General features: G+C 44.4%; 1 protein-coding gene across 4 annotated transcripts in view; it reads left to right on the top strand.

Moving 5' to 3' along the window:
• The window catches only part of LOC106592748 (formin-like protein 3), a 119749-nt gene that overhangs the window by 8195 nt on the left and 85558 nt on the right, over window positions 1–25996 (top strand). The window lies entirely within an intron of this gene.

Below are 25996 nucleotides of genomic sequence, written 5' to 3'. Positions count from 1 at the left end.
TATTTAATAACTGTTTTCCATAAATGGTATTTAATAACTGTTTTCCATAAATGGTATTTAATAACTGTTTTCCATAAATGGTATTTAATAACTGTTTTCCATAAATTGAATATTCTCATCACATTCTTCCATCTTCTCCCAGTGTGTTTCCGGTGTGTACGGATGTGTGTGTGTGTGTGTGTGTGTGTGTGTACTAAGGATGAGCGTATGTGTCTGTATCTGGTGGGGCAGCGTCCTCCTCTCAGACAGAGATAGGCAGCTCCCAGACATCCCTTGGCCTTTGGAATGGCAGCAGCACATTATGATGTAATGAGGGCAGACTGTGCCAGTGCAGTAATATCTATCCATCCACGGGCTAATGACTTTAGCAGAATCACTCATCTGTGGATGGGAGAGGAATTGAAGGAGGTTCTGAGTGGAGAGGATGGGGGGAGGGGGGTAGGAGGAGGATGGGGTGGGATGAGACCCCTGGGTTAAATTAGACTACTTTATGTGGTCAGATAATAAAATGGTTGGGTCAAGTCTAACCAGGAGCATGTGTTAAAGGCATCTCCTCTCTTCTCTCTTGTTCAGTCTCTCTCCTTCCTTCCTTCCTTCCCTCCTTCCTTCTCTCTCTCTCTCTCTCTCTGAGTCCTAGCTCTGTTTTTCTTCTGTGGCTGGAAACAGCTGCCTGCCTAGCATTTGTTCTCCCTCTCTTTAAGGGGTTTCGACTGTGAAGCATATGGTAAGCTTTATTAGCTAACCTTCTCCATATGACTTTCTCCTTGGTGTTGGTGGTGCTGCTTTCAAAGTGCCACCACACCACTGCTCTGTGTGTGTGTGTGTAACGTTTGTCTCTGTGTGTTTGCCCCCGCACCACTCCCCTCCACAGCTGGATTCCTGTGGTCAAGTCTGGGCTGGGGCAACAGAACAACTCAGCCAGGCTCAACTAGGCTCATAGAGAGAGCAGAGGGAAAACTCTCTTTGAACTAGCTGCCTGGCACTGTGCTGTCTACTGCTGCCCTGCACTGACATTACCAACGGGCGAGAACAGCTCACACACATCTTTAGAAGACACTGGGATTATTTGATCTACTTAATTGCGTTGGTTGGAGTCCATCCTAACAGATTTGTCAGAGACTTTGTCCCAAATGGCACTCCATTGGGCTCTGGTCATAAGTAGGACCCTACTGTATATAGGGAACAGGGTGCACTTTGGGACATAACCAGAGTGTTGCAGAGAGTTGCACCATACTCTGAGGTTTGATTATGGTACAGGCAAGTCCCTCTGGTTTGCATGAGCTCATGGATATTCCTGTGGAATGAGTTGGAGGAAGGAAACGAGGGTTAGTGAATCACAGTGAATCATAGTCAAGTGAACCATAGTGAACCACAGTGAATCATAGTCTAGTGAACCATAGTGAAGTGGACCATAGTGAACCATAGTGAAGTGAAATGAGACAGAATGTGCTGACAAAGTGACTCCTTCATCCCTCCTCTGACATCAGCAGTAGACAGAGAGATAGAAATAGAAGTAGAAATGATCCATGACTGGACTGCTAAATTACTGGTCTGGGGTGCTTTACCCATTCTACTTATTCTGTTTCTATGGTCAGAAAGCACTAAAACGACCTGGAGGGAGTCGGTCAGGAGGGTGTGTGTGTGTGTGTGTGTGTTTGATAGATGCCACTCAGCTGAAACTAAAGGATTCAAGCTGTGTGCAGCGTTTGTGGGACATTACATTTAAATAATTTTCCTTTGTTTGGTGGAAGCTGCATTTTACACTCTTAGAAAAAATGGTTCCAAAAGGGTTCTTCAGCTGTCCCCATAGGAGAACCCTTTTTGGTTCCAGGTAGAACCCTTTTTGGTTCCAGGTAGAACCCTCCCTCAGGCTATAGCTAGTCCCTATTATGGGCTAGTCTTTATGGGCCTGGGCCTAAAGGTTTTTAGTGCTTTTCTTAGCAGAGCAGTTATTTAGAAAAACCCAGGTCAAGTTGAAGAGCATGACTGAACACATACAGCATGTCTCTACACACATGGAACGTCAAGGACTCTGGAAGGGTTCTTCATGTGACCCACCTGACTGAAAAAGGATTCTTCCATTCCATTCTTCAGTTCCGTTCTTTTAAGGCAGCCATTCAACTGACCACCTTGATAGTATTGTTGAAGAGTACTCATGACTTCAACTTCAATGGTCTTGTCTGGAGGCTTGACTCAAACATTGTTCTCTCCACAGAACTTTGGGATATGAAGTTGACTGAGTCTATGAATGAGTATACATAGTGTGTTGTACAATAAGCCATTTTGTATGACCTTTAATGTTGTTCACATAGCCAAGTGTTGTTAATGTATGAGGGAGTGTGCAGGACTATATTTATGCATGTGTTAGTGGGCTGCATGCTGCTCCCTCTAGTTCAACTGCAGTGAGCCCCTAGCCTCTCCTCTCTAGGTTGAAGAGCTGCAGTGAGCCCCTAGCCTCTCCTCTCTAGGTTGAAGAGCTGCAGTGAGCCCCTAGCCTCTCCTCTCTAGGTTGAAGAGCTGCAGTGAGCCCCTAGCCTCTCCTCTCTAGGTTGAAGAGCTGCAGTGAGCCCCTAGCCTCTCCTCTCTAGGTTGAAGAGCTGCAGTGAGCCCCTAGCCTCTCCTCTCTAGGTTGAAGAGCTGCAGTGAGCCCCTAGCCTCTCCTCTCTAGGTTGAAGAGCTGCAGTGAGCCCCTAGCCTCTCCTCTCTAGGTTGAAGAGCTGCAGTGAGCCCCTAGCCTCTCCTCTCTAGGTTGAAGAGCTGCAGTGAGCCCCTAGCCTCTCCTCTCTAGGTTGAAGAGCTGCAGTGAGCCCCTAGCCTCTCCTCTCTAGGTTGAAGAGCTGCAGTGAGCCCCCTAGCCTCTCCTCTCTAGGTTGAAGAGCTGCAGTGAGCCCCTAGCCTCTCCTCTCTAGGTTGAAGAGCTGCAGTGAGCCCCTAGCCTCTCCTCTCTAGGTTGAAGAGCTGCAGTGAGCCCCTAGCCTCTCCTCTCTAGGTTGAAGAGAACTGGTTTCCTCCTCAATACAATGGGGACTCTGTCAGTTGAGTTGTTTTAAACAGGGGGCTTGATCCCCTAGTGCCTTTTGTGCTACTCCTATAAGTTATTAAACTCACAGGGGTGGATCCCAAAGCTCACAGGGACGGATCCCTAAACTCACAGGGACGGATCCCTAAACTCACAGGGACGGATCCCAAAGCTCACAGGGACGGATCCCTAAAGCTCACAGGGACGGATCCCAAAGCTCACAGGGACGGATCCCTAAACTCACAGGGACGGATCCCTAAACTCACAGGGACGGATCCCAAAGCTCACAGGGACGGATCCCAAAGCTCACAGGGACGGATCTCGAAGCTCACAGGGACGGATCCCTAAACTCACGATATAATGATATAATGTATGCGTCCAAAATGGCACAGTATTCCCTAAGTAGTGCACTACTTTTTACAGGGTCCATTGGGCTCTGGTCAAAAGTGGGGCACTATGTAGGGAATAGGGTGCCATTGGGGATTTAGCGCATAAATCAGAAACCAGCTTGGTGATATAATCATTTTACCAACTGAGAAAACTGTCTTGGTGTATTTATTTTATTTTACCTTTATTTAACTAGGCAAGTCAGTTAAGAACAAATTCTTATTTTCAATGACGGCCTAGGAACAGTGGGTTAACTGCCTGTTCAGGGGCAGAATAACAGATTTGTACCTTGTCAGCTCAGGCATTTGAACTTGCAACCTTGCGGTTACTAGTCCAACACTCTAACCACTAGGCTACCTGCTGCCCCCATCCTGTATGTGTTCACTAGTGTTATAGTCATTTAGCACTCATTTTTGTTTGGACCTTGTGTAAGATATTTCATCACCCCCTCTATGTCTCTCCATCTCAATCCTAGGGTTGTGGGCTACTTCTGCTTTTTCAATGTATTTTGAGAGAGTGTTAAGGGTTTCCCAGGCAGGCAGCAGTGAATGACGCTCAGAGTGGGTGGTTAGGAAACATGGGAAATGTCTTCTTGTTGACAGACATGTGACCAGACGTAGGCCTAGGTTCAATCATGTCAAGCGTTAACCGGCGATAGCCGTGCTGCAGAGCTGATGTTTTGGCGCTGTCAGAGGGTTAACTACGTTGGAGATGTCAAATCGGTAAGAAGTTGCTCTTGATCATTATCACAAAGCCACACCTGTTCCACTCCTGTTAGAAGTTCAGAATGAGAAAGTGTAGGCATTATATAAATAATTACACATTAAATGAAATAATGAAGGTTTCTATCATCCTAATGGAGTTGTAGATTACATCTCACATTCCAGGGTTCCAACTTGTAAACAAGGTTGCATGGAATTGCTGGCTGCTGGTTTTCTGTTAATGCGACTCCGTGCAGCCAATGGCAATGTCCGCTTTAGGTATAATGTCGGGAGCCGCTTGTGGATTTGACAGTAGTTCCACCTCCAACACCGCCAAAACAACAGCTATGCGAATGTCTACTAAAGTGGATCTGAAAGAATAGAGCCCTGAGACTTTGTCCCAAATGGCACCCTATTCCCTACATAGTGCAGTACTTTTGCCCAGGGCCCATTGTGTAGTGTGTTATATAGGGAATAGAGTGCCATTGGGGATGCACACTGTGTATGTCAGGGCTCTTCAACCCTGTTCCTGGAGAGCTACCGTCCTGTAGGTTTTCACTCCAACCCTGTTCCTGGAGAGCCACCATCCTGTAGGTTTTAACTCCAACCCAGTTCCTGGAGAGATACCGTCCTGTAGGTTTTCACTCCAATCCTGTTCCTGGAGAGCTACCGTCCTGTAGGCTTTCACTCCAACCCTGTTCCTGGAGAGATACCCTCCTGTAGGTTTTAACTCCAACCCAGTTCCTGGAGAGATACCGTCCTGTAGGTTTTCACTCCAACCCTGTTCCTGGAGAGATACCCTCCTGTAGGTTTTCACTCCAACCCTGTTCCTGGAGAGATACCCTCCTGTAGGTTTTCACTCCAACCCTGTTCCTCGAGAGCTACCCTCCTGTAGGTTTTAACTCCAACCCTGTTCCTGGAGAGCTACCGTCCTGTAGGTTTTCACTCCAACTCTGTTCCTGAAGAGCTACCATCCTGTAGGTTTTCACTCCAACTCTGTTCCTGGAGAGCTACCGTCCTGTAGGTTTTCACTCCAACCCTAATCTAGCACACCTGATTCTAATAATTAGCTGGTTGATAAACTGAACCAGGTTAGTTACAACTGTGGTTGGAGCAAAAACCTACAGGAGGGTAGCTCTCCAGGAACAGGGTTGGAGAATGTAATATTTATACACAGTCATTTCCACACACGGTCTAGACTTCTCATTCCTTTACTGACCATTTAAGACTTGCACACATCCCACTGAATGTGGATCTAGCATTCGTCTGATGATCGTTCAGTGTGTTTTATGGACCACACGCTATAGTTGTCTGACTGCCGACATTTTTCACATTCTACATGTAAAATCGTTGCACACTCGGTGCTCAAATTACGTTCAGAGGTGCTAAGTACTCTGGGTCAGCAAACGCTATTGATGTATCTGAGCCTTTAGTTTCCAGTAATTCATGTTGGAAATATTTTCTTTCTCAGTTTTAGTTGACTTTCCCTCAAACGACCAGCCCCTGAAAAAGACATGAGTCTTGGGGTTGGGGATAGTGTGGCTACATGTGTTATCTTTAAAGTAATCAAAATCAATCAGATGTATTTATAAAGCCCTTTTTAGGTCAGCAGATGTCACAAAGTGCTATACAGAAACCCAGCCTAAACACCAAACAGCAAGCAATGCAGATGTAGAATCCCGGTGGCTAAGAAAAACTCCTAGGTTCCTAGAAAGGCAGGAACCTAGGAAGAAACCTAGAGAGGAACCGGGCTCTGAAGGGTGGCCAGTCATCTTCTGGCTGTGCCGGTGGAGATTATAACAGAACATGGCTCGATTGTTCTTCGAGATGTTCAAACGTTCATAGATGACCAGCATGGTCAAATAATAATCACAGTGGTTGAAGAGGGGGCAACAGGTCAGCACATCAGAAGTAAATGTCAGTTGGCTTTTCATAGCTGATCATTCAGAGGTCGAGACAGCAGGTGCAGTAGAGAGAGAGGTAGAGAGGGAGCGAGGTAGAGAGGGAGAGGGTCAAAACAGCAGGTCCGGGACAAGGTAGCACGTCCGGTGAACAGGTCAGGTTTCCATAGCCGCAGGCAGAACAGTTCAAACTGGAGCAGCAGCACAACCTGGTGGACTGGGGACAGCCAGGAGTCATCAAGCCAGGCAGTCCTGATGCATGGTTCTAGGGCTCAGGTCCTCTGGGAGGCGAGACAGAGAGAGAGAGAGATGGGAGAAATAGAGGGAGCATGCTTAAGATCACACAGGACACCAGATATAACAGACTGACCCTAGCCACCCGGGACATAGACTATTGCGGCATAGATACTGGGGACTGAGACGGGGGGTTGGGGGACACTGTGGCCCAGTCCGATGATACCCCCAGACAGGGCCAACCAGGCCAGATATAAGCCCACCCACTTTTCCGCTCAGTACCTTTTCCATTCAGTAATGTGGTTTTGTAAATTTGATTTGATTTTAAGCTTAGTTATAGTAATGTAAATAAATTATAGTCCTTAAATCCACATATGGGTGAAATTCCAGTGCCCTTAGTTCCAGAGGGACCGTTCTGCTGGTTCTGTTGTGTTTCCCCTCCAGGCTCCAGCAGATCTCTAGCTAACACTCTGACTGACTGGGAAGGCGGCCATGACCTGACCTACTGAGACATTAATCTACCTGCATTCCTGGCGTACCATGCGTCTATCCTCTGGTCCGAGGCGTCCCCGTCTCTGCCTGGCCGGCCGGCCAGAGGACACAAACAGGACGTCCGCTGTTATGCTGGAATGAATGAATACATGATTCATCAGCATTTTGTTATGGCCATTTTGTTTATGTTTCACCTCATAAACATTTTTATTCCTCTGTTTCCAATGTTAAAACGTATTCCCGGTCAGTTAGCTAGGAGCCGTGTGTTGTCAGGTGGGGGCATGCTAGGACATTGTTGTGTGATAAAGTCATTGATATATTTTGGCCATTCACAACAATCGCCTGCTGTTGAAAGAACTCTAGGATGTGTGGTGAACAGTGAGTGACCCAGCAGGCAAAACGGAATGAAATGACCTCGATACAACCAGTTGGATGTAACCTGGTTAGAATTATATCATTTCAACCAGTTGGATGTAACCTGGTTAGAATTATATCATTTCAACCAGTTGGATGTAACCTGGTTAGAATTATATCATTTCAACCAGTTGGATGTAACCTGGTTAGAATTATATCATTTCAACCAGTTGGATGTTACCTGGTTAGAATTACATCATTTCAACCAGTTGGATGTTACCTGGTTAGAATTATATCATTTCAACCAGTTGGATGTTACCTGGTTAGAATTACATCATTTCAACCAGTTGGATGTTACCTGGTTAGAATTACATCATTTCAACCAGTTGGATGTAACCTGGTTAGAATTATATCATTTCAACCAGTTGGATGTAACCTGGTTAGAATTATATCATTTCAACCAGTTGGATGTAACCTGGTTAGAATTATATCATTTCAACCAGTTGGATGTAACCTGGTTAGAATTATATCATTTCAACCAGTTGGATGTAACCTGGTTAGAATTATATCATTTCAACCAGTTGGATGTTACCTGGTTAGAATTACATCATTTCAACCAGTTGGATGTAACCTGGTTAGAATTATATCATTTCAACCAGTTGGATGTAACCTGGTTAGAATTACATCATTTCAACCAGTTGGATGTAACCTGGATAGAATTATATCATTTCAACCAGTTGGATGTAACCTGGTTAGAATTATATCATTTCAACCAGTTGGATGTAACCTGGATAGAATTATATCATTTCAACCAGTTTTGCCCACTTGGAAATGCCACCACCATGCTTTAGATTCATGTTGAAGGTTTGCAAATCTGTCTCCTACATAGTGACTCCGGGCCCCGACATGGCTGTTTATCTCCCAGTGACTCCTACCCTGCTGATAACAAGCCTGCCCTGCTGATAACAAGCCTGCCCTGCTGATAACAAGTCTGCCCTGCTGATAACAAGCCTACCCTGCTGATAACAAGCCTGCCCTGCTGATAACAAGCCTGCCCTGCTGATAACAAGCCTGCCCTGCTGATAACACGCCTACCCTGCTGATAACACGCCTGCCCTGCTGATAACAAGCCTGCCCTGCTGATAACAAGCCTGCCCTGCTGATAACAAGCCTGCCCTGCTGATAACAAGCCTGCCCTGCTGATAACAAGCCTGCCCTGCTGATAACAAGCCTGCCCTGCTGATAACAAGCCTACCCTGCTGATAACACGCCTGCCCTGCTGATAACAAGCCTGCCCTGCTGATAACAAGCCTACCCTGCTGATAACAAGCCTGCCCTGCTGATAACACGCCTGCCCTGCTGATAACACGCCTGCCCTGCTGATAACAAGCCTACCCTGCTGATAACAAGCCTGCCCTGCTGATAACAAGCCTGCCCTGCTGATAACACGCCTGCCCTGCTGATAACAAGCCTGCCCTGCTGATAACAAGCCTGCCCTGCTGATAACAAGCCTGCCCTGCTGATAACAAGCCTGCCCTGCTGATAACAAGCCTACCCTGCTGATAACACGCCTACCCTGCTGATAACACGCCTGCCCTGCTGATAACACGCCTGCCCTGCTGATAACACGCCTACCCTGCTGATAACAAGCCTGCCCTGCTGATAACAAGCCTGCCCTGCTGATAACAAGCCTGCCCTGCTGATAACAAGCCTACCCTGCTGATAACAAGCCTACCCTGCTGATAACAAGCCTACCCTGCTGATAACACGCCTGCCCTGCTGATAACACGCCTACCCTGCTGATAACAAGCCTACCCTGGCTTCATAGAACCCTATGAGGATAATTATCTTGAAACTCAACTCAGCAGGACTCAACAGGCTATCAGCGGCATAGATCATTCTCATGTCCCATTGGAGGAAAAATAAATACATAAAATGACACTAACATATAGTTTGAGGTGCAGCGATCGCTCAGTTATTGGTTGTTGTTTTCTTCTGAAATGTTTTTTGGGCATCACTCTCTTTATGTCGGCATGATGTGTGTCTCAGACCGGCAATGGAATGTCTAGACTTTGCGTCTTTGGGTCTCCATTAGCAAGCAGCAGCTGGTAGAGAACTTATTCAGAGGTCTGAGAGCCAGAAGGCCCAGGGGAGATGAGGGGGTTTTCAGGCCAGGCTTTCAGACCTGGGTTCAAAAACTATTTCAAATCATTTCAAATACTATTATCTGTGCTGGATTGAGCTTGGCTGTTGCAATGGAACCAATAGAACAGTCCTGAAGGTGTAAACCCCACCCACCTGACACTCCAGACAAGCTGAAGCACACTCTTGAAGTGAGTATTTAAACCCAGGTCTGTAGGCTTCAGAGGGGATAGTGGGGGGCTGCACTGTGTGTGTGTCTGTGTGTTTGGGGGCTGCACTGCACTGTGTGTGTGTGTGTGTGTGTGTTGGGGGGCTGCACTGTGTGTGTGTTTGTGTGTTTGGGGGCTGCACTGCACTGTGTGTGTGTCTGTGTGTTGGGGGGCTGCACTGTGTGTGTGTGGGGCTGCACTTTTTGTGTGTTTGGGGGCTGCACTGCACTGTGTGTGTGTCTGTGTGTTGGGGGCTGCACTGCACTGTATGTGTGTCTGTGTGTTTGGGGGCTGCACTGCACTGTGTGTCTGTGTTGGGGGGCTGCGCTGCACTGCACTGTGTGTGTGTGTTGGGGGCTGCACTGCACTGTGTGTTTGTTGGGGGGCTGCACTGCACTGTGTGTGTGTGTGTGTGTGTGTTGGGGGGCAGCACTGCACTGTGTGTGTGTGTTGGGGGCTGCACTGCACTGTGTGTGTTTGTTGGGGGGCTGCACTGCAGTGTGTGTCTGTGTTGGGGGGCTGCACTGCACTGTGTGTGTGTGTGTGTAGCAGGTAGCCCTGGCCCCTGGACTGCATGGTAGACAGAGAGGAGAGCAGAGCTGGCTGTAGGGCAGACTCCACAGCTGGAAAGCCTGTTGCTACCACATCATGATGGTGTCATGGGGATTTGAAACCCTCTGATTTGTTTTTTTATGCTTTTCAGGCTAACAATTCAGCTATTATGTTGCTTAGTAGCATGCATTCATTTTCTGTAGAGCAGCAGATCATTGTCATAACATTCATTCTACTTGATACTAACTGTTTAAACATTAAATGTTATATACAACATATTAAATACATTTTTTCATTACTTTTTTACTTCAAGTTACTTTGTGTTTTGAGTACAGATAAGTACTCTCATTAGTTGTCATTACTGGAAGTTGTTTGGGACAATGGGATTGGAAAAAAATGTGTTGTCCTGGTGGTTCAGAGATTCCACAAGTCATGAATGTGGTTCTGTCATTTAGCTTAGCATGTAAATGAAGCCCATCGTTAGTGCAGGGTGCTTCTGTAAACAAGAACCAGCAGGGGGGAGAGATAGGGTTCTATGTCACCCTGCGCATACTCCTTCCCCAATACTCACCCTCTTTCTCCCACTCTCCTCTCTCTTTTCATCCTTTCTTCTCCACACACTCCCCTCTCACTCAGATCCCCTGTTTTTCTCTCTAATTCTCTCTACCCCTTTTCTCTCTCTCTCTCAATTCAATTTAATTCAAGGGGCTTTATTGGCATGGGAAAGATATGTTAACATTGCCAAAGCAAGTGAGGTAGATAATATACAAAAGTAAAATAAACAATAAAAATGAACAGTAAACATTACACTCACAGAAGTTTCAAAAGGATAAAGACATTACAAATGTCAGATTATGTATATATATACAGTGTTGTAACGATGTACTACCTACATGTACAGTACCAGTCAAAGGTTTGGACACATCTACTCATTCAAGGGTTTTTCTTTATTTTTACTATTTTCTACATTGTAGAATAATAGTGAAGACATCAAAACTAAGAAATAACACATATGGAATCATGTAGTAACTCAAAGTGTTAAACAAATCAAAAAATATTTTATATCTGAGATTCTTCAAAGTAGCCACCCTTTGCCTTGATGACAGCTTTGCACACTCTTGGCATTCTCTCAACCTACTTCACAAAGTAGTCACCTGGAATGCATTTCCATTAACAGGTGTGCCTTGTTAAAAGTTAATTTGTGGAATTTCTTTCCTTCTTAATGCGTTTGAGCCAATCAGTTGTGTTGTGACAAGGTAGGGGTGGTATTAGGGTTGCACATTTTGGGGAATATTCAGAGATGGAAACTTTCCGTGGGAATTAACGGGAATATATGCTAATTAATATTAATATCATTTAAATGTAGATGTTTTTTGAATTTAATATATTTACCATATCATATGGAGACAGAAACATAAACCTTTTACCTTATCATGAGTAACATAATTGCAAATTATTAAATCCTTCCAATGAAATAAAAAAAACAATTTAGTTAGGAATGAAACTTTAATTAAATGAGTTGACTCTTCACATGGGATGATTTCACTGAACAACAAAAGAAAGGGAATATTGAATGATCCCCAATGATCCATCGCATCTCCCAAAACATTTTCAACATACATCTGTAAAATGATAGTCTAGAAACTAATGCTTTGGTTGTCCTCCTCTCAGGCTTCCAGGTCTTCTCCCTGGACCTCCTCAATATCCACCTCTTAAACATCAGACTTTGAGGCCTCATCTTCACTGTCACTTTCCAACCTTGTTGAGGATGGCTCGTTGTCAGGCTCAAAAAGCCTCAAATTTGCCCGGATGGCCACCAGTTTTTCAACCCTTGTATTGGTCAGCCTGTTGCGTGCTTTGGTTTGTGTGTTCCCAAACAAGGACCAGTTGCGCTCTGAGGCGGCTGATGTTGGTGGGATTTGGAGAATAATGGAGGCAACAGGGGAAAGAGCCTCAGATCCACAAAGTCGATTCCATCAGGTGGCTGATGAGATATGTTGGCACAATTACCATATTGCATCTCCATCCCAAAGCCCTTGCTTGGAAGTGAACTTCGCCAGACTGCCAAGAACCTTGCCGTCATCCAGGCCAAGGTGGCGAGACATAGGCCTGTTGATCTCTGCACCAGACAGGATGCTCTTGCCAGCATACTTGGGGTCCAACATGTACGCTGCGGCATGTATGGGCTTCAGGCAGAAGTCTTCACGCTTTTTGGTGTATTTCAGAACTGCAGTTTCCTCTGCTTGGAGCAACAGTGAAGTGGGCAGGGTAGTATGGATTTATTTTCTTCATTTGCAAGCAGAGTCTGAACATCATACAGGATGGCATTATCTCTCTCATTCCGTGCAATGGCTACTGCTATAGGTTTCACTCTCTCCCAAAATGCATCATCCAGGAGGATCCTCTTGATGGGGCTGTCTATATCGGCAGACTGTTATATGGCCATTCCTTGGAGAGACTCCTTCCCCTCCAGGAGACTGTCAAACATGATGACAACACCACCCCAATGGGTGTTGCTGGGCAGCTTCAATGTGGTGCTCTTATTCTTCTCACTTTGCTTGGTGAGGTAGATTGCTGCTATAACTTGATGACCCTTCACATACCTAACCATTTCCTTGGCTCTCTTGTAGAGTGTATCCATTGTTTTCAGTGCCGTTATGTCCTTGGGGAGCAGATTCAATGCATGAGCAGCACAGCCAAATCAAATAAAACTTTATTTGTCACATGCGCCGAATACAACAAGTGTAGACTTTACCATGAAATGCTTACTTACAAGCCCTTAACCAACAGTGCAGTTCAAGAAAGAGTTAAGAAAATATTTACCAAGTAGACTAAAATAAAAAGTAATAATAAAAAATAACATAAGAATAACAATAACGTGGCTATATACAGGGGGCACCGGTACTGAGTCAGTGTGCAGGGGTACGGGCTAGTTGAGGTAATTTGTACATGTAGGTAGGGGTGAAGTGACTATGCATAGATAATAAACAGCGAGTAGCAGCAATGTACAAAAGGGGGGGTCAATGTAAATTGTCCGGTGGCAATTCTATTAATTGTTCAGCAGTCTTATGGCTTGGGAGTAGAAGCTGTTAATGGGTGTGATGTGAGGGTAGGACTCCTCCACTTTAGACCAATCAGTCTTCGTGTTCGCAGCATTGTCTGTCACCAGTGCAAATACCTTCTGTGGTCCAAGGTCATTGATGACTGCCTTCAGCTCATCTGCAATGTAGAGACCGGTGTGTCTGTTGTCCTTTGTGTCTGTGCTCTTGTAGAACACTGGTTGAGGGGTGGAGATGTAGTTAATTATTTCTTGCCCACGAACATTAGACCACCCATCAGAGATGATTGCAATACATTCTGCTTTCTCTATGATTTGCTTGACCTTCACTTGAACTCTGTTGAACTCTGCATCCAGCAAATGAGTAGATAAAGCATGTCTGGTTGGAGGGGTGTATGCTGGGTGAAGAACATTCAGAAATCTCTTCCAATGCACATTGCCTGTGAGGATCAGAGGCGAACCAGTTGCATACACAGCTCGAGTAAGACATTCATCAGTATTTCTCTGACTACGTTCCTCCATTGAGTCAAAAGAACTTCTGATTCCAGGAGGACCATGAGCTGTTGCTATTGATAAGGTGTCTGATTCATCATTTTCACCTCAAATAGAAGTAGAGGGACTTTTGTCAGAGGTAGCTTGTTGTGAGCGCTGAGGGAACTTTATGCACTTGGTCAGATGATTCTGTATCTTTGTTGCATTCTTCACATATGATTTGGCACAGTATTTGCAAATTGTCACGTCCTGACCAGTATAAGGGGTTATTGCAGTTTGGTCAGGGTGTGGCAGGGGGTATTTGTTGTATGTGGTTTGGGGTTTGTTGGGCTATGTTCCTATGTAAGAGGGGGGTTTGTTTAGAGTGTTTCGGGGTTTGTTGGGCTATGTTCTTGTTAGATTATTTCTATGTTAGTTCTAGTCTTTCTATTTCTATGTTTAGTTAATGGGGGTGACCTTCAATTGGAAGCAGCTGCTCCTCGTTGCTTCTAATTGAAGGTCTTATTTAAGAGGGATGTTTTTTCTATGGGATTTGTGGGTAGTTGTCTCCTGTTTTGTGTCTGTGCACCTGACAGGACTGGTTAGTGTTGTTTGTTGTTTTGTATACGTGTTTCTTATGTTTTTCCTTCTTTTAATAATATTAAAGAAGATGAGTATACACGTTCCCGCTGCACTTTGGTCTAATCCTTACGACGCCTGTGACACAAATGTACACAGCTTTTCCTTCTACATTAGCTCCAGTGAAATATCTCCACACATCAGATAGTGCCCGTGGCATTTTCCTGTAAAGATTTTTTTTAAATGAGTAAAAAAAAAACACAATTCCATGGACAGATAAATAGTTAAGCAGTTAGATTAAACAACTCCATTGTAAGATAAATGTTTTAAAATGAAACATGTATGGAAACAGGTGAATTAACACTCCTCAGTTAGCAGGCTCAAGCAAGCTAAAACCCACATGGTAACTAGCAGAAATTGTTAACAAGTTAGAAATGAATTAAACACACTTTGCTTTAGGCTGCTATTTACTAGTTAACCTCTCTAGGGTATGTGGGACGAAATCGTCCCACCTACTCAACAGCCAGTGGAATCCCGTGGCGCGATATTCAAATACCTTAGAAATGCTATTACTTCAATTTCTCAAACATATGACTATTTTACACCATTTTAAAGACAAGACTCTCGTTAATCTAACCACACTGTCCGATTTCAAAAAGGCTTTACAACGAAAGCAAAACATTAGATTATGTCAGCAGAGTACCCAGACAGAAATAATCAGACACCCATTTTTCAAGCTAGCATATAATGTCACATAAACCCAAACCACAGCTTAATGCAGCACTAACCTTTGATGATCTTCATCAGATGACAACCCTAGGACATTATGTTATACAATACATGCATGTTTTGTTCAATCAAGTTCATATTTATATCAAAAACCAGCTTTTTACATTAGCATGTGACGTTCAGAACTAGCATACCCCCCGCAAACCTCCGGTGAATTTACTAAATTACTCACGATAAACGTTCACAAAAAACATAACAATTATTTTAAGAATTATAGATACAGAACTCCTCTATGCACTCGCTATGTCCGATTTTAAAATAGCTTTTCGGTGAAAGCACATTTTGCAATATTCTGAGTAGATAGCCCGGCATCACAGGGCTAGCTATTTAGACACCCACCAAGTTTAGCCCTGACCAAAGTCAGATTTACTATAAGAAAAATGTTATTACCTTTGCTGTTCTTCGGCAGAATGCACTCCCAGGACTTCTACTTCAATAACAAATGTTGGTTTGGTTCAAAATAATCCATAGTTATGTTCAAATATCCTCTGTTTTGTTCATGCGTTCAAGACACTATCCGAATGGTAAAGGAGGGTGACGCGCACGACGCATTTCGTGACAAAAAAATTCGAAATATTCCATTACCGTACTTCGAAGCATGTCAACCGCTGTTTAAAATAAATTTTTATGCAATTTTTCTCGTAAAAAAGCGATAATATTCCGACCGGGAAAGCGTGTTTACATTCAAAGAGAGAGAAAATAAAAACATGGGATCCCCTCGTGCACGAGCCTCAGTCTGATGGTACTCTGACCGGCCACTATCCAAACGCGCTAATGTTTTTAGCCAGAGGCTGGAATTACATCATTCAGCTTTTTCCCAGGTTCTGAGAGCCTATGGGAGCCGTAGGAAGTGTCACGTTACGCAAAGATCCTCAGTTTTCAATAAACAGAGCCAAGAAGAACAAGAACTTGTCAGACAGGCCACTTCCTGTAAGGAATCTTCTCAGGTTTTTGCCTGCCATATGAGTTCTGTTATACTCACAGACACCATTCAAACAGTTTTAGAAACTTTAGGGTGTTTTCTATCCAAAGCCAATAATTATATGCATATTCTAGTTACTGGGCAGGAGTAGTAACCAGATTAAATCGGGTACGTTTTTTATCCGGCCGTGCAAATACTGCCCCCTATCCCCAACAGGTTAAACAAATCATGCATGTTTTGTTCAATCAAGTTCATATTTATATCAAAAACCAGCTTTTTACATTAGCATGTGACGTTCAGAACTAGCATACCCACCGCAAACTTCCGGTGAATTTACTAAATTACTCACGATAAACGTTCACAAAAAGCATAACAATTATTTTAAGAATTATAGATACAGAACTCCTTTATGCAATCGCGGTGTCCGATTTTAAAATAGCTTTTCGGCAAAAGCACATTTTGCAATATTCTGAGTAGATAGCTCGCCATCACGGGCTAGCTATTTTGACACCCACCATTACCGTACTTCGAAGCATGTCAAACGCTGTTTAAAATCAATTTTTATGCGATTTTTCTCGTAAAAAAGCGATAATATTCCGACCGGGAAACCCTGTTTTCGTTCAAAGACTCAAAGTTGAAAATGGCCTCTTCACGTGCATGCGCACGCCCGTCTCATTGTTCTCAGATCGACCACTTACCAAATGCGCTACTGTTTTTCAGCCATGGGCTGCAAAGTCATCATTCAACGTTCTGGCGCCCTCTGAGAGCCTATGGGAGCCGTAGGAAGTGTCACGTTACAGCAGAGATCCTCAGTTTTCAATAAAGAGAGTGTAGAAGGCCAAGAAATGGTCAGAGAGGGCACTTCCTGTACAGAATCTTCTCAGGTTTTTGCCTGCCATATGAGTTCTGTTATACTCACAGACACCATTCAAACAGTTTTAGAAACTTTAGAGTGTTTTCTATCCAAATCAAACAATTATATGCATATTCTAGTTTCTGGGCAGTAGTAATAACCAGATTAAATCGGGTACGTTTTTTATCCGGATGTGAAAATACTGGCCCCTACCCTAGAGAGGTTAACAAAAAATCATGTTTGTCATAATCAAAACTTACCATAAGCATGTAGTCATTTGGCTCAGACAGTGTAGTAGTGTGGGCTAAAAAGCATCTCATTAGTGTGCAAGATCTTGAGAATCAGCTGTACATGTGATGGAAGAATGCACTGTGCATACAGAGGGTTACAATTCCATTGAATTGGGGATAGTTTAACCAAAATATGCCACAAGACCTAGAATTGCCTTATGTGTATCCCACAAAAAAGTTGAGCATTCTGCAGCGATACTCCATCCCATCTGGTTTGCGCTTAGTGGGACTATCATTTGTTTTTCAACAGGACAATGACCCAACACACCTCCAGGCTGTGTAAGGGCTATTTGGCCAAGAAGGAGAGTGATGGAGTGCTGCATCAGATGACCTGGCCTCCACAATCCCCCGACCTCAACCCAATTGAAATGGTTTGGGAAGAGTTGGACCGCAGAGTATTTATTTATTTATTTATTTTTATTTCACCTTTATGTAACCAGGTAGGCCAGTTGAGAACAAGTTCTCATTTACAACTGCGACCTGGCCAAGATAAAGCAAAGCAGTGTGACAAAAACAACAACACAGAGTTACACATAAACAAACGTACAGTCAATAACACAAAATAAAAGAAAAATTGAAAAACCTATGTCCAGTGTGCAAATGTAGAAGAGTAGGGAGAGAGGCAATAAATAGGCCCTATATATATAATATATATATATATATATATATATATAATAGAGACGAAAATAATTACAATTTAACATTAACACTGGAGTGATAGATGTGAAGATGATGAATGTGCAAGTAGAGATACAGGGGTGCAAAAGAGCAAGAGGGTAAGTAATAATATGGGGATGAGGTAGTTGGGTGGGCTATTTACAGATTGGCTGTGTACAGGTACAGTGATCGGTAAGCTGCTCTGACAGCTGATGCTTAAAGTTAGGCAGGGAGATATGAGTCTCCAGCTTCAGTGATTTTTGCAATTCGTTCCAGTCATTGGCAGCAGAGAACTGGAAGGAAAGGCGGCCAAAGTAAGTGTTGGCTTTGGGGGTGACCAGTGCAATATACCTGCTGGAGCGCGTGCAAGGGGTGGGCGTTGCTATGATGACCAGTGAGCTGAGATAAGGCGGGGCTTTACCTAGCAAAGACTTATAGATGACGTGGAGCCAGTGGGTTTGGCGACGAATACGAAGCGAGGGCCAGCCAACGAGAGCATACAGGTCGCAGTGGTGGGTAGTATATGGGGCTTTGGTGATAAAATGGATGACACTGTGATAGACTACATCCAGTTTGCTGAGTAGAGTGTTGGAGGCTATTTTGTAAATGACATCGCCAAAGTCAAGGATCGGTAGGATAGTCAGTTTTACGAGGGTATGTTTGGCGGCATGAGTGAAGGAGGCTTTGTTGCGAAATAGGAATTTAGATGTAATTTTGGATTGGAGATGCTTGATGTGAGTCTGGAAGGAGAGTTTACAGTCTAACCAGACACCTAGGTATTTGTAGTTGTCCACATATTCTAGGTCAGAACCGTCCAGAGTAGTGATGCTAGTCGGGCGGGAGGGTGCGGGCAGCAATCGCTTGAAGAGCATGCACTTAATTTTACTAGCATTTAAAAGCAGTTGGAGGCCTTAGAAGGAGTGTTGTATGGCGTTGAAGCTCGTTTGGAGCTTTGTTAGCACAGTGTCCAAAGAAGGGCCAGATGTATACAGACTGGTGTTGTCTGCGTAGAGGTGGATCAGAGAATCACCAGCAGCAAGAGCGACATCATTGATGTATACAAAGAAAAGAGTCGGCCCGAAAATGTAACCCTGTGGCACCCCCATAGAGACTACCAGAGGTCCGGACAACAGGCCCTCCGATTTGACACACTGAACTCTATCTGAGAAGTAGTTGGTGAACCAGGCGAGGCAGTCATTTGAGAAGCCAAGGCTATTGAATCTGCCGATAAGAATGCGGTGATTGACAGCCTTGGCCAGGTCAATGAAGACGGCTGCACAGTAATGTCTGGGAGGGGGAGGAGCTCTTATTCTCCATGGACTTTACAGTGTCCCAAAACACATTTTGGAATTAGTGTTACAGGAAGCAAATTTCTGTTTGAAAAAGCTAGCCTTAGCTTCCCTAACTGACTGAGTATATTGGTTCCTGACTTACATTTACATTTACATTTAAGTCATTTAGCAGACGCTCTTAACCAGAGCGACTTACAAATTGGTGCATTCACCTTATGATATCCAGTGGAACAACCACTTTACAATAGTGCATCTAAATCTTTTAAGGGGGGGGGTTAGAAGGATTACTTTATCCTATCCTAGGTATTCCTTAAAGAGGTGGGGTTTCAGGTGTCTCCGGAAGGTGGTGATTGACTCCGCTGTCCTGGCGTCGTGAGGGAGCATGTTCCACCTTCCACTTCCCTGAAAAGTTGCATATTGTTGGGGCTATTTCATGCTATTGCAGAACGCCACAGGATCTTTTTGTGCTGGTCAAGGGCAGTCAAGTCTGGGGTGAACCAAGGGCTATATCTGTTCTTAGTTCTACATTTTTTTAATGGGGCATGCTTATTTAAGATGGAGAGGAAAGCACTTAGGGGTGGTCGTTTGTCCGCAGACCTTGTATGCACGCATGCAATGAGGCTGAGATCCTGGTTGAAGACAGCAGAGGTGTATTTAGAGGGCAGGTTGGTCAGGATGATATCTATGAGGGTGCCCATGGTTACGGATTTAGGGTTATACCTGGTAGGTTCCTTGATGATTTGTGTGAGATTGAGGGCATCTAGCTTAGATTGTAGGATGGGCGGGATGTGAACCATGTCCCAGTTTAGGTCACCTAACAGTACGGACTCTGAAGATAGATGGGGGGGCGATCAATTCACATATGGTGTCCAGGGCACAACTGGGGGCCGAGGGGGGTCTATAACAAGCGGCAACGGTGAGAGACTTGTTTCTGGAAAGGTGAATTTTTAAAAGTAGAAGCTCGAATTGTTTGGGCACAGACCTGGATAGTATATAGCCTCCACATTGACTCTGTACCGTAACACCCTGTATATAGCCTCCACATTGACTCTGTACCGGTACCCCTGTATATAGCCTCGTTACTGTTAATTCATTGTTGCTCTTTGTTTTATTAGTTATTTTTTAATTTTCTTCTTTTTTATTTTTTATATTTTGTACTTCATTTTATTTTAGTAAATACTTTCTTAACAATAATTCTTCTTCAAACTGCATTGTTGGTTAAGGGCTTGTAAGTAAGCATTTCACTGTAACGTTGATTTGATTTGATGTCTCTGGCTCTGCTGGTCTTGGTTATGACTGCCTTCTTCGGGTTACCTCGAGTTACCTTGTGAAGAGTGCCCGACGGATTAAATGTCAGCACAGAGAAAGAGGGGCAGTGTTTTCTCTCTCTCTCTCTTGCTCTGCCTTTCTCTTCAATCAATTCAACAGGTATTTTACCGAGAGCACCAAAACAGTGACACTATCTTTGGAAAACACCCACTTGCACGCACGGGGGGGGTTACAGGGAGTGGTAGAGAGGGTACAGGTAGAAGAGAAGGGAGGCTAGGTAATTAAGAGAGAGATGGAAGAGGTAGAGAGGGAGTGGGGAAGGAGAGAGGGGGGATAGGGGTAGGAGGCTGCCCTGCCATGAGGAGGGCATAAGAGTCTTCTCCCACTTGTTATTTAATGGGGGAGGATGTTTATCTTGAGTCAAATCCAGACGTCACTAATACTGGTTCACCGCCAAAGCTTAATAGATAGGGTTTTCTTTGTAGAAGATGTGCTCAGTTAAAATGGCTAAAGAAAACCCAGCAGTCCAGGGCCATATTCACATTGTTTTCTTTGCCTGCTCAGTCTTGGATCCTTTCTGGATCTAGTTTCTGCTGCGGATCAACAGGAAGAGTCTTTCCATCCTTACCAGACAAAACCCTTTATTAAAGTGTTTCAGGACTAAGCCTATCTCCTCCTCTATTGGCCAGCTTAAGGTTTCTCTCTCCATTTTTTTAAGTGTTGTCATACACAGTTTAGGCGAGTGTTTCTCACAGTGGGATCACTTTTAAAGGGAAAGTCACCAGTCAGCAGAGAGTGAGACGACATATACTGTACTCTGCAAGTCATGGGGTGGCAGGTAGCCTAGTGGTTAGAGTGTTGGACTAGTAACCGAAAAGTTGCAAGATTGAATCCCTGAGCTGACAAGGTAAAAATCTGTCGTTCTGCACCTAAACAATGCAGTTAACCCACTGTTCCTAGGCCGTCATAGAAGATAATAATTTGTTCTTAACTGACTTGCCTAATTAAATAAAGGTAAAATAGGATCATTTTAACTGGTCCTGTATGGCTCAGTTGGTAAAGAATGATGCTTGCAACCCCAGGATTCTGGGTTCAATCCCAGGGGTCACCCATATGTAAAATGTATGCACACATGACTGTGACTTGCTTTGGATAAAGGTGTCTGCTAAATGTCATGTGTGACATTTGTCTCATAAAAACACATCAGGTCTTTTCTGCAAGAGTCCTGCAAGGAGATGGTTAGAAAGTCAGGGTTGTCTCTCTGTCTTGGGCTCACTCTCTAGCCCCGTTTAAACCTGGTTGTGCCCACATTTTTTGATAGGTGTAGATGATTAAAAGACACATTGTGATCTGAATGTGATCTTCCTGAACACCTCCGGAGGTAGTCAGGCACAGATTTAGTCTGGATATCAATCAAGTGTAGACAGATCTGGACAGTGAAACCATTTAAATCATTATTTTATCACCCTCTAAAATCATTAACACCATATGGCATCAATATGTTTCTTAAAATAGATAACTCAGTATTATGTGAAGACGCGTCCCTGGAAATGTGAGGACAATCAGAATCTGGACAAGATCAGGACAAAGGATGGATGTTTGCACCAGGTATAAAGGAGGTTTCTGTGTTTGTCTGTCTGCCACATGGATAGCTCCTCTGCCGCCTCCATCGCTCTCTCTTTCCTCTCTTTAGAAAGAGTGATGACTACGTCTGGCATCTGGTCAGCACATCAAATGGTAGACAGGGTGAAGTAGAAATGGACAGATACAGTTTCATCTGTTTCCATGAATACTTTTAAACTAGTAGACAGATTCTTAGAAGTAGTGTCTAGTGTTCAAACTACATTGCCGTTCTCAGCAATTTGAGAAAACGGGATTTCATCAGTTTGGCTCTGTGACTGGGATCTAGCTTTCTATGTTTTGAAGATGCATCACATTCAATCTTGGTCAGCCTATGGATTTCAAACAGAGAGACAATCCCACCCACTATGTATTCATTTGCTTAATAACTCCCAGATTGACATGGGTTTTTACCCAAACAGAGAGCTCTTTATTGGGCTTGTTTGTATTTGAGACTATACCACAGAGATGTTGATGAAATAAACGGATGTGTGATATCTGGACACCAACTAGAAACACAATCAAACAAAACAAACTAGAAAGTCCTCCAGCTCCAGGAATACACATCTCTGTTTTTCCACTGTTATTTCAGTAGAACATGGGACTATGGGAGGAAGCTCTGTTGATAGGACCGTAGTACTAAACTGTTGACAGGACCGCAGTACTAAACTGTTGATAGGACCGTAGTACTAAACTGTTGATAGGACCGTAGTACTAAACTGTTGATAGGACCGTAGTACTAAACTGTTGATAGGACCGTAGTACTAAACTGTTGATAGGACCGCAGTACTAAACTGTTGATAGGACCGTAGTACTAAACTGTTGATAGGACCGTAGTACTAAACTGTTGACAGGACCGTAGTACTAAACTGTTGACAGGACCGCAGTACTAAACTGTTGACAGGACCGCAGTACTAAACTGTTGATAGGACCGTAGTACTAAACTGTTGACAGGACCGTAGTACTAAACTGTTGACAGGACCGCAGTACTAAACTGTTGATAGGACCGTAGTACTAAACTGTTGACAGGACCGTAGTACTAAACTGTTGACAGGACCGCAGTACTAAACTGTTGATAGGACCGGAGTACTAAACTGTTGATAGGACCGTAGTACTAAACTGTTGACAGGACCGTAGTACTAAACTGTTGACAGGACCGCAGTACTAAACTGTTGACAGGACCGCAGTACTAAACTGTTGACAGGACCGCAGTACTAAACTGTTGATAGGACCGTAGTACTAAACTGTTGATAGGACCGTAGTACTAAACTGTTGATAGGACCGTAGTACTAAACTGTTGACAGGACCGTAGTACTAAACTGTTGACAGGACCGTAGTACTAAACTGTTGACAGGACCGCAGTACTAAACTGTTGACAGGACCGCAGTACTAAACTGTTGATAGGACCGTAGTACTAAACTGTTGACAGGACCGTAGTACTAAACTGTTGACAGGACCGCAGTACTAAACTGTTGATAGGACCGTAGTACTAAACTGTTGAAAGGACCGTAGTACTAAACTGTTGACAGGACCGTAGTACTAAACTGTTGACAGGACCGTAGTACTAAACTGTTGAAAGGACCGTAGTACTAAACTGTTGACAGGACCGTAGTACTAAACTGTTGACAGGACCGTAGTACTAAACTGTTGATAGGACCGTAGTACTAAACTGTTGATAGGACTGTAGTACTAAACTGTTGATAGGACCGTAGTACTAAACTGTTGATAGGACCGTAGTACTAAACTGTTGATAGGACCGTAGTACTAAACTGTTGATAGGACCGGAGTACTAAACTGTTGATAGGACCGTAGTACTAAACTGTTGATAGGACTGTAGTACTAAACTGTTGATAGGACCGGAGTACTAAACTGTTGATAGGACCGTAGTTGTTGATAGGACAGTAGTACTAAACTGTTGACAGGACCGTAGTACTAAACTGTTGATAGGACCGGAGTACTAAACTGTTGATAGGACCGTAGTACTAAACTGTTGATAGGACCGGAGTACTAAACTGTTGATAGGACCGTAGTACTAAACTGTTGACAGGACCGTAGTACTAAACTGTTGATAGGACCGGAGTACTAAACTGTTGATAGGACTGTAGTACTAAACTGTTGATAGGACCGGAGTACTAAACTGTTGATAGGACCGTAGTACTAAACTGTTGATAGGACCGGAGTACTAAACTGTTGATAGGACTGTAGTACTAAACTGTTGATAGGACCGTAGTACTAAACTGTTGATAGGACCGTAGTACTAAACTGTTGATAGGACCGTAGTACTAAACTGTTGATAGGACCGTAGTACTAAACTGTTGATAGGACTGTAGTACTAAACTGTTGATAGGACCGTAGTACTAAACTGTTGATAGGACCGTAGTGCTAAACTCTTGGTTTTGTGAGCCTATGTTTGTGTCCCAAATGGCACCCTATTCCCGTTGGGCCCAGGTCAAAAGTAGTGTACTATGTAGGGAATAGGGTGCCATTTGGGAAGCTGTCTATGACTCATGGTCTAATTTAGTACAGTATATGTGTCCTGTGTTAACCCATATCCCTTTGTATGGGTTAGATCTGTGGGAAAGTAAAGAGCTTGTGAAACATCCTGTTGGTCCTCCATGTTTCTCTCAGTAGTTTATTTGGGAGCTTCTGGCTGCTTTAAGGCCCTGCGGTAGACTAGCGTCCTGTCCAGGGGGTGTAGTTGAACGTCAAGCTGCCTCACACTCCAGAAACAGGAGGCTCCTGCCCGATGGGATGCTCTGACTCAGACAATGCTGCTACTCTAGCTGCTTTGCAGGCCATAAACTGAACTACAGGATAAGTGGAACTCAGTGAGACAACTCAGCTAGAGAACTGGCTGGACTCATAGGGCTGGAGAAGGTGTATAGGGCAGATGAAGTCCCTGTTCCCTGGTGATTATGACGTCTGTGCTGCGTGCTGAATCTCTGTGGTACTTGGCTGGTCCTGACCTGGGACTCTCTCTTTCTTTCTTTCTCTTTTTCTGTCTCTGTCTCCTCTCTCAATCTCTCTCTTTCTTTCTTTTCTCTGCTGCCTCCTCATCCTGACACCTCTTTCTCTTCTCACTCATGATTACAATGGAAGCCTAATCATTAGTGAAACTCTTCTGGTGGTAATAGAACTGCTATAGCTGGTCAGGGTGGCCCATAGATGATGATAACAAAAGCATAGCCACAGACTTGTTTGTGCTGTCCTGCCAACTCCTATTGTCATTGTCAAGACAGCACAAACAGATCTGGCCCAGGCTATGATAATAAATGTTAGATGTGTAGGGAATTAGGGCAGTGTTGTTACCAGGCTGAGGCCCTGTGTGCCTGGGATCAATGGGATATAGTGAGGGAAAAAGTATTTAAGTCATGTTTTGCAGAGGAGTCGAATACTTATTTCCCTCATTAAAATGCTAATCATTTTATAAAATTTTTGACATGCGTTTTTCTGGATTTTTTTGTTGTTATTCTGTCTCTCACTGTTCAAATAAACCTACCATTAAAATTATAGACTGATCATTTCTTTGTCAGTGGGCAAACGTACAAAATCAGCAGGGGATCAAATAATTTCCCCCCCCACTGTACATATTATCCCTGCCCACTGGCTACTGTCCTGCAATATGCTGTTGGAAAAAAATAGCTGAAATGTCATAGGATAGGAATGGCATTGACTTCACAGAATCAAGACAAAGCTGTGTATTCACTCCTTTGTCAAGCAGGCCGATCAATCTCAGGTCAAACAAGACAGGCTGTTTGCATGGGAGATGTGGTGAGCAGAGTGGAAGGGTGACAAGCGCGATGACGAGCGCGATGACGAGCGCGATGACGAGCGCGATGACGAGCGCGACGACGAGCGCGACGACGAAGCCCGACGACGAGCCCGACGACGAGCGCGACGACGAGCCCGACGACGAAGCGCGACGACGAGCCCGACGACGAAGCGCGACGACGAAGCGCGCGACGACGAAGCGCGACGACGAAGCCCGACGACGAAGCCCGACGACGAGCCCGACGACGAAGCCCGACGACGAGCCCGACGACGAGCCCGACGACGAGCCCGACGACGAGCCCGACGACGAGCCCGATGACGAGCCCGACGACGAGCCCGACGACGAGCGCGACGACGAGCGCGACGACGAGCGCGACGACGAGCGCGACGACGAGCGCGACGACGAGCCCGATGACGAGCGCGATGACGAGCGC

This window comes from Salmo salar, chromosome ssa15 (assembly GCF_905237065.1).
Source record: "Salmo salar chromosome ssa15, Ssal_v3.1, whole genome shotgun sequence".
NCBI classification, from domain to species: domain Eukaryota; kingdom Metazoa; phylum Chordata; class Actinopteri; order Salmoniformes; family Salmonidae; genus Salmo; species Salmo salar.
The sequence above is the reverse complement of the archived record's forward strand: the minus strand, read 5'-3'. Positions and strand labels throughout refer to the sequence as shown.